Source organism: Salmo trutta, chromosome 21, assembly GCF_901001165.1.
Source record: "Salmo trutta chromosome 21, fSalTru1.1, whole genome shotgun sequence".
Classification (NCBI taxonomy): Eukaryota; Metazoa; Chordata; class Actinopteri; order Salmoniformes; family Salmonidae; genus Salmo; species Salmo trutta.
Window position 1 is genome coordinate 24,134,566 of NC_042977.1, and position 10,854 is coordinate 24,145,419.

The window sequence follows — 10,854 nt, forward strand, 5'->3', positions numbered from 1 at the left end:
CTTATAGTCAGGTAGAGAGCAGACTGATGACAGGTGTCTGTGCAGTATGGCCGAGTCCAGCCACTTATCACCCTGTAATTACAGTTAACACACGTCCCTCCCTGAGCTCACTGTTCCCCTCCTCATTCTCTATTTAACAGTCCTAAAGGAACAGTCCTGTAGGAGGAGGGGCTCACATTCACTGATGCACCTGAGCAAACACACTCAATCTCTATGCCTGTTTAGAAAACCCTCGAACTGGACTGGATGTAGTTACACTTTCCACATCCTTTGACCACATGCTTCTTCATTACCTTTTGACCTGTACTATTAAATAATTCATTTTGCATTGTATTTACAGTCATACATACAGTACAAATTATGTCAATGAAATAAATGATTATGTCATTTAGATGTATGTGTGCCACTGCACTACATACGGTGCATTCGGAAAGTATTCCGAACCCTTGTCTTTTTCCACATTTTTTTATGTTACAGCCTTATTCTAGAACGGATTCAATTGTTTTTTTCCCCCTCATCACTCTACACACAATACCCCATAATGACAAAGCAAAAACAGGTTTATTTAAAATAAAAAACTTAAATATTGCATAAGTATTCAGACCCTTTACTCAGTATTTTGTTGAAGCACCTTTGGCAGCGATTACAGCCTCGAGTCTTCTTGGGTAAGACACTACAAGCTTGACACACCTGTACTTATGGAGTTTCTCCTATTCTTCTCTGCAGATCCACTCAAGCTATGTCAGGTTGGATGGGGAGCATCGCTGCACAGCTATTTTCAAATCTCTACAGAGATTTCCGATCGGGTTCAACTCCGGGCTCTGGTTGGGCCACTCAAGGACATTCAGAGACTTGTCCCGAAACCACTCCTGTGTTTTCTTGGATCTGGGCTTAGGGTCGGGTCCTGTTGGACCTTTTTGGCAAACTCCAAGCGGGCTGTCATGTGCCTTTTACTGAGGAGTGGTTTCCATCTGGCCACTCTACCATAAAGGCCTGATTGGTGGAATGCTGCAGGGATGGTTGTCCTTCTGGAAGGTTCTCCCATCTCCACAGAGGAACTCTGGAGCTCTGTCAGAGTGACCATCGGGTTCTTGGTCACCTGTTACATTCCCCAGTTTCTGTGTTGTGGTTTGTGTATTTTCATGTATGTATTTCAGGAAATGGATTCCTGAAATTCTCTACAAGCAGCTGATTGGTCGGCCCCCATTGCTAATTGGAGAGCTGACCCCGCCCCCTCGTCAGGACGCAGCTGTCTCCAATTACCAACTCCTTCTGAAGCTTTATAAGCCAGTGTTCAGTTGCTCAGAAGGGACCAGATGATTGCTGAGAGAGGAGGCTAATGGCTGAGGGTTATAGCAAGTTGGTTGTTGTGAGAGAGAGAGAGCTAACTAGTAAGTCCTGTGTGTGTAAGTAGGACGCAGTGTTTTGACGATTGACATTGTTTACTTACATTTGTGTTATTCTGTTTCATTTGTTCCCAGGGGGAAAGGGTAAGGCACCTAGGCAGTGCTTAGGCAAGAGGCCTGCGGGCATACATAACCCGTAGTAGTTTATTGTCTATGCACACTAGGAAAGACCTGGGCGGACCATCCCCTGTATTTTGGTTAGTGCACCAGGTGGTGCTAGTTAGGTAAGTAGTGGGTAGGCAGGTAAGGTAGGAGAGGGGGCTTTGACATTTACTTTCTTTGCTTTGGTTCCGTCCAGCCCCTTTTCCCCAAACTTAATGTGCGAAGGAATAAATTCCCTGTAAACGGTATTCTCTGCCTTTTGTCATCCTTACTCACACCTACAGTCCCATACCTCTTTCACACCATGGAGAGTTGAGTTGTAGCAGGGTGTTGCGTTCCCTCTTCCGAGAGGCGTGTGTAACACACCTACCTGAACAAGGCCCTTCTCCCCTAATTGCTAGGACGAGTCTTGGTGGTTCCAAACTTCTTCCATTTAAAAATTATGGAGGCCCCTGTGTACTTGTGAACCTTCAATACTGCAGACATTGGTACCCTTCTCCAGATCTGTGCCTCGACACAATCCTGTCTTGGAGCTCTACGTACAATTCCTTGGACTTCATGGCTTGATTTTTGCTCTGACATGCACTGTCAACTGTGGGACCTTATATAGACAGGTGTGTGCCTTTCCAAATTATGTCCAATCAATTGAATTTACCACAGTTGGACTCCAAGTTGTAGAAACATCTCAATGATAATCAATTGAAACAGAATGCACCTGAGCTCAATTTAGAGTCTCATAGCAAAGGGTCTGAATACTTATGTAAATAAGGTATTTCTGTTTTGTATTTTTAATAAATTTGCAAAAAACTCTAAAAATCTGTTTTCGCTTCATCATTATGGGCTATTGTGTGTAGATCGATGATGGAAAAAAAACGGTTTAAAACATTTTAGAATAAGGCTGTAACGTAACAAAATGTGGAAAAGGTCAAGGGGTCTGAATACTTTCCGAATGCACTGTACATTTAAATGACCTTACATGCAACAGCTATTCACTGCCACACAGTGAAAGTACTATTTATTAGCTACTACTACGTCATTCTAACACTTAAAAGTTAATGTCCAGCTCACTCTATGTTGAAACATACTCACTTTCAGGATGTTGTCTATGTTGGAAATTTTCTAAAACTCTGAGATCCATACTGCAAAGAAAGTAAAAGAGAATCATTAAAACAGACATTAAAATAATAACCTAAAGGAAAAGGGAGGTAAAGATAAGAATGAATCCAGAGATGAAAAGAATAACCAGAATTACAAGGTCTAAAGTCATCTACAGTACTTGGACCTCAGGGCACAGAGAGAGCAGCAGTGGCTGATGGACTGAGACTAAAGGTTTGCCCTACTTCTCACACAGCTCAGAATCAGGGGACCTCTCCTCCCTATCAGTAGACAAGCAGTTCAAAAACAGAACCAAGGTGCAAAACATGGCATTTCAAAATATTTATTCCAATATTTTCCTGTATCGTTTACAGCATGTGGTTAACTTTTCCGCTGCAGTCGGCTTTACACACTTCAGTTGTCGTCACTGACTGACTGCTCCTGGGATGTAATGATGGGTGAAATGGAACATTTTATTCCATCATCATCATCGTCTCACAATTCTGTTTTGATTAAAATTGTGTGGTTCGTAAACTTTATTTAAGGTATCAGCAGTGACCACCACAAACTTCGGGGGAGAGAAATGGATGCATAATAATTATGTGTCATCCTAGAAATTCATGACATAGTGTATCATCTGATAAACGTTTTTAATTGCATCATTTGTCAATTATGCTTCTTAATCACACTTCCAGTTATTTTGTCTTAGACCATGGAGAACATTTACAGACATGCTCTGAGGCAAGGAAGATAGCAGACATCTTTTGGCTTGAACGTTGGGCAGCTCCCTTCCAAGTCTGACAGCTAAATTCATGTTCATTAAACTGGCCCAGTTCTGGGAAACAGACTACTGAATTAAAGCCCATATTTAAAGTTAAATTACTTATGCCTTCCACTCACTCTCTTCTTTACAGCTCTTTATAGCCTAGAGAAAGACTTGATTGACTGAATAAAAGGAAAATCAAAGATAGCTTATAATGAAAGATAGGATGCCATCGAATTAAATACATTGATGCATGAGAGGTGTCAAAAGGACATGAAGAAATAACAGATTTTCAATTTAAAAGACTTTCAGATATGTTATATGAGCAAATGTGTGTGAGCTTTTATGTTCATACATTTTCAAAAAATGATTTTTAATCATACAGAGATGTACCTTATTCATTGCTTGTTTCTTTTCACCACAAGTAAATTATAACTCAAAACATGTCAAGATTTTACATGTGACGTCATAAGCCTGTCCACAAAATTGGAGAGTATCGCTGCTTTGAGTCTATGGACAGACCACAAAGCCCTTTGATAATTGCCATAGTGGGATCACTCCCCTCTCCAATTACTGTATGAAGATCAGCCCTGTCCTGTGAACACCACTTGTCTTCATAATACTGTATATTAGTTTCATGAAGAACAGATATACTGTACATACTTCCCCATACATGCTAACAAGCTTTAGTCTGCTTTAAGCAACTTTCCTACTATGGGAACTTCTGAAGTTTTACTCTTACATTTGAGGATAGTTTGTACATGGCAAGTCTCACTAAATCACACAAATCACATGTCTAGAATTGCAGCAGCTTGCTCTCTCTAGGCTAAATAATTTCCGTTTGAGACCAGCCATTGGCACCTCACTTGCCTCCATTATAAACCAGCACTCGATACTGAGATAGGCTGATGCATTACAGCCCTACTGCCACTGGCTGCCAGACAATCATGGAGTTCGTCTCCCAGTCTTCATATTGTGCCAGAACCCTTCTCCTTGATTGCCCACAGTCTCAGCTGTTATGGCTAGACAACTACTCTGCTCTGGGGGCAGGCCAGAGAAAAGGGCAGCACGTTATTTGGTCTGGCCCTCAGTCAGATGCCATTCCAAATCAAATCAAATGTTATTTGTCACATACACATGGTTAGCAGATGTTAATGCGAGTGTAGCGAAATGCTTGTGCTTCTACTTCCGACAGTGCAGTAATATCTAACAATAATATCTAACAGTAATATCTAATAAGTAATCTAACAATTCCCCAACAACTAACAACTAACTAAAGTGGCCAGTGATTGGGTCTCAATGTAGGCAGCAGCCTCTCTGAGTTAGTGATTGCTGTTTAGCAGTCTGATGGGCTTGAGATAGAAGCTTTTTTTCAGTCTCTCGGTCCCAGCTTTGATGCACCTGTACTGACCTCACCTTCTGGATGATAGCGGGCTGAACAGGCAGTGGCTCGGGTAGTTGTTGTCCTTGATGATCTTTTTAGCCTTCCTGTGACATCGGGTGCTGTAGGTGTCATGGAGGGCAGGTAGTTTGCCCCCGGTGATGCGTTGTGCAGACCGCACCACACTCTGGAGAGCCTTGCCGTTGAGGGCGGTGCAGTTGCCGTACCAGGCTGTTATACAGCTCTACAGGATGCTCTCGATTGTGCATCTGTAAAAGTTTGTCAGGGTTTTGGGTGACAAGACAAATTTATTCAGCCTCCTGAGGTTGAAGAGGCGCTGTTGCGCCTTCTTCACCACACTGTCTGTGTGAGTGGACCATTTCAGTTTGTCTGTGATTTGTACACCGAGGAACTTAAAACTTTCCACCATCTCCACTGCTGTCCCTTCGATGTGGATAGGGGGCTGCTCCCTCTGCTGTTTCCTGAAGTCCACAATAATTTTGTTTGTTTTGTTGACATTGAGTGAGAGGTTGTTTTCCTGGATCCACACTCTGAGTGCGCTCACCTCGTCCCTGTAGGCTGTCTCATCATTGTTGTTAATCAAGCCTACTACTGTTGTGTAGTCTACAAACTTGATGATTGAGTTGGAAGCGTGCATGGCCACGCAGTCGTGGGGGAACAGGGAGTACAGGAGGGGGCTGAGCACGCACCCTTGTGGGGCCCCAGTGTTGAGGATCAGCAAAGTGGAGATGTTGTTTCCTACCTTCACCACCTGGGGGCGACCCGTCAGAGAGTCCAGAATCCAATTGCACAGGGCGGGGTTGAGACCCAGGTGGTGAAGGTAATCATCATCAAGGCCTCCAGCTTGATGATGAGTTTGGAGGGTACTATGGTGTTGAATGCTGAGCTGTATTCAATGAACAGCATTCTTACATAGGTATTCCTTTTGTCCAGATGGGATAAGGCAGTGGGCAGTGTGCAATGTGATGGTGATTGCGTCGTTTGTGGACCTGTTGTGGCGGTATGCAAACTGCAGTGGGTCTAGGGTGGCCGGTAAGGTGGAGGTGATATGATCCTTGACTAGTCTCTCAAATCACTTCATGATGACAGAATTGAGTGCTCATGGGCGGTAGTCATTTAATTCAGTTATCTTTGCCTTCTTGGGTACAGGAACAATGTTAGCCATCTTGAACCATGTGGGGACAATATACTGGGATAGGGAGCGATTGAATATGTCTGTAAACACACCATCTGCGCACATCTGCACATGCTTTGAGGACGTGGCTAGGGATGCCGTCTGGTCCTGCGAGGGTAAACACGTTTAATTTGTTTTACTCATTTCAGCCATGGAGGGGGGGGGGGGGCAGTCCTTGCCAGGGAGGAAACACTATAGTGGACAAAGGAGGCATTGCATATTGAGAAATTGTGGGCGGGTTTCCCAGACCCAGGCTGATGCCGCAGATAAAGTTGACTTTGTGCCCAGACGGGACACAGGGAGTGAGCAAAGCGGACCTTTGGCTGTTTGGCAGGGTGGGTGGGGGTCACTCAGAGGAGCCATGATGCAGGCAGACAGAAGCACACTGATAACTTCAGTTGGAGACAAGAGAACAGAGAGGCTCAAACAGCCACAAGGCCTCTGGCTCTGCTAGGGAGTATAGAGATCTGTCTCTGCCAGGCTAGAATCACCTGCAGCTGGATTACAACCACCCAACTAAACCACTATATACAGTATACACTACCAGTCCATCAGTAAAGATACTGCGAAATACTGACGGGCACCTATTTGCAATGACTTGAAATTATGTTATTAACATGGAAATACCCGTCATTCAAAGTGAGCTCATGAACTGTGAGGTTCCTGTCACTGATATGATTATAATTCAGAGCTAAACGGTAATTAACCAATAATATATTTCTTCGTAGTTTTTGAAATGACTCTTCCCTACTGAGACTAAATATCACTAGAAGGAAAGGACATTGCAATTCATCAACTGTATGTTCATGCAAATCACAAGTGTTGTACCATTGTGGTACATTTAGCTAACCTAAACATCTGCAACTTCAGAGCCTGTTAATAAAAGAAAACACATTTTATAGAACTTGCAACTGAAAATATTCTCTATAAGTAGCTGTTGTGTCAGAAAAAGTATGATAATATTGCCACGCTTGTTACAAAGACAACAATACAAAAACAATGCTTCTATATAATTATGCGTGAAAAAAAAAACTAGATATTTCCATAAATTATTTGATAGGTTGATGTACACTAACCACACATAGAAGGTTTTCACACTTACTACGTTCGGCTACACATATACTGCAATGTAAACTTGCGGACTTGTCACGTCTCAACCGCTACCTCAGGAGGTAGTGCACACTCGCCCTCTAAGCAGGGCAGTGTAAACAGAAATGTCTCGTTGAGCCATCACTCGTTGAGCCAACAATTGTAATAGCATAGATATGTTTTTGAAACATTTTTGAGACTATATACAGTTTTTACCTGAAATTGTAGTAACAGCCTGTTATGCATTCTGAAATTGTCGCTGAAGCTTTAAATCTCAACGATGTTTATTTATTTATTTTTTGGACTACACTGAGCCACCAAGGTCCAGGCAAGAAGCAACTCCCATGTGAATTATCAACATTTCACTCGCAATTTGCTTTTACATCATATAATGTATTCCACGATCAATTGAAGCCAGCTTTGTTCTAAGGTAACCTTAATACAGTAGCTAGTGTAAGCCTAAGAGCTCCTATGGTTCAGCCAAAAGTTAGCATTCACCTACAGCTAGCATGTTTATGTGAGGATGCAGCCATTATTTAGCTAGCTTGCGAGCAGTTACCTAGCTGTGTAGCCTATATTATAATATGAATGACACTGTATGATAACGTTACAGTACTTTTACTCAGTATTCGTATGCGAGGGGTAAATGTTCATTATTGATATGCTAACGTTACTTGATCATGAAGCATGTCGTTAGTTAAAGCTATGGCTATAATTTCACAACGAAACAGGCCGTTACTATAAAAACGAATTTCAGCTTTTTCAAAAACATTGCTATGCTGTTACAATTTTTACTGTAAGTGTTGGCTCAACAAGACAATCTTGTTTACACTGCCCTGCTTAGAGGGCGCTAGCTCTGGGGGTAGCGGTCGAGATGTGACAAGTTAGTAAGTTTACATTGAAGTTTATGTGTAGCCGATGGTATTTTTGTGAAAAGTTTAGTTAAGTGTGAAGACCCTCAACGCACCTGTCTAGTCAGTGTAGTGATCATCAGAAACAGTAAAAAATATAGAAGCGCGAAGTATTTATTTCAAACTCCCTAGGTTGGTTTACATTTGCGCGTGGAAGGAGTAAACTAAAAATAATTATTTTGAGGTTAGCAGCCAAATTAAACCTCATCCATAGAAACCTCTTCAGTCACTAAATGTCTTACAGACCTTTAGCCCCAGGAATCTGGAAGCAAAGCAACCCTTAACTTTACAACATGGAACCAGTGAGTATATTCAGGGCTTAAAGTGCACTCTGAGGACATACACTTGAATCAAACCAGGCACACAGACCAAATTAATGCTTTGGCTGCATGAAACCAAACAGAGCCTTTAACTTCCATCGCCAAAGAAAGCAGTCAAAATGCAAAAGCTTTGAGAGAAATGACTACAGTGAGTGTTCCTATCTGAGCATTAGAGGTGGGTACATGCTATTCCAATGGGTGTTGAATGACGTGGGCCAAACAGCCCACATGAAAAAATACTATTGTGTACCATGGTATAAATACTGTAGCATTACTATATTTATATACTATGGTGTTTTTGTGGACTTTACTGAAGTATTCACTGTAGTGTTTCTGCAGACATGACTGTAGTTTACACAATAGTGTTTTTGTTTCATTATCTTTGACATAGAAGTGGGGGCTTTCTCCTTGAGGAAACATACTGGACAAACAGTAAAAGAGCAAATGTTTCATAACCTGTTATTAGGTAGGACTGGAGGCTGAACTTGGCATGCAGGTTTCTCACTCATGGGTGGCACACATTTGGATATGCGGTAGTGTTTTTGCAGATACTGTAGTGTGTTGCGGATATTACTGTAGTATTTACTCGTGTTTTTTGTGGCTAATACTGTAGTATTTACTATAGTATTCTACGGTATACTACAACATTATATAGTAAACACTACACGATCAAGGGATACTACAGTGTGTAGTATAGTATTCTACAGTATACTACAAAATTATATCGTAAGTACTACACATGTTTGAGGTATACTACAGTGTGGAGTATAGTATACTACAGTTTACTACAGAATTCTATAGTAAGTACTATAGTATTCTGTAGTCTACTGTAGTCTTTTTTTCATGTGGGGAAAAAAGAGAACTCAACTCTATGCTTATAGAAATTACACATTTTACATCATTAATAAACTTAAAATATTAAAAAAACGACAGTGATAGTTTGCAATTAACCTGTCACAAGTACTTACATATAATTTTCTGATTAAGATGCAGTGAGACAAGTAGCAGCAACAATGTTTTTTTTCTCACACGTAAATGAAGGTAGGCAGAATTTGGGGACTTTATGAGGCTTGGAAAAATGCAATAAAATGTGAATGCACCCATCTGTTGGACCTTAGAGGACTTCCTGTAAACAAGCTTGGGAGAGAAAAACCTCTACCACCAGCTCCTCGTCTATAATTGCTGTTTCATCTTTATTTTCTTTTTTCCATTAGCCTGCCTACTCTTATTTTCTCTCTACCTACTTCTCTTATCTGTCTCCTTTCATTTTCTTTCACTCTCCCTCTCTCTTTGGCTTTCCTTTCTAGAAATAACTAACTTCAAAATAGTGGTAGTAGTGGTAGCATTGGAAGCTAACATTGCTTTGATGTAAAGAGGAAAGAAAGACAGTATTGTTATTGTTAAAAAAATTTCTATATAGTTATACATGTATTGTATATAATATATACTTATATTTCCTAATTCATGAGTTTGATTAGATCAATATGTGATTTGATTATTCTGCAGTTTTATCATCCAGAATCAAATCTAGCATCAGATTTATGCATTATATCACAATAGCTAACCCCTGCTGACACATCCCTCATGGAAAATCATGCATACATACATCTATATTCCACCTGTAAACTACATGCGATTACATTTCCTGCCACAGAAATTCACCAGGGAAATCATTTCTCAATGGAAAATGTTGAATTACATTAACGGTGGCATTGTTGTTGAATGCAAGCAGACAAATTATAATGACATACATGTATTATATCTTTCTATTTAGGACTAAATAAATGAGTAATATCTAAATAAATATATTTTAGAGGATATAGAATTTGAATCATGTATTTATTATATTCAATATATTATGTTTTATTTCCATTTACTCATGACCATCGAGGATTTTAGTTCCAAATAATATGATATTGTATAATTTAATTTACATTGTGCCCTGATATGACGCTTTGTGTACAGTTTGTTTCCTTTCAATCAATTCATTTTCTGTATTGATTTGTGTAAATTCCTGATTCTTACAATAAAATGTAAAAAGTTACTATGAGCCTAATTTTTTCTCCCCATTCTAAAAAGACATTTCAAGGCTTTCCGTCAATAAGAACTCATAGGAAATAAAACCAACAACATAATAGTATGGTACAGGCCGGGTTCACTCTATGGTTCAAATTTATCTCCATTAAAATAGTTATAAGTTATAATTACTGAGCGCACCTCCGAAATCTAGGATCATACACTGTAAATATATTGAATATTCATTTTGGTAGTGGTACATATAAATACATATATTCCAGTTAAATTAAGTATATGCACACCGTTGGCTAAATATTATCAATATTTCCAGTGTAAAAAGTTATTTCTGAAAAAAAACATTACAAAGAAACCATCCCAGTCGTTTAAACATGACCCATCGCTTTGCCATTCACGTCTGTGGCAGCTATACGTATCTATGAATCAACTCTATTCAGTCCTGTCTGGACAGTCTATCTAAAAAGATATATCTATGTTCACTAAGAGTATGAACAGTAGGTTAGCTGTTTTTTCCCCCAGTGATATACTGTTGTTGGAGAATCTCAGTAAGAGTTATAA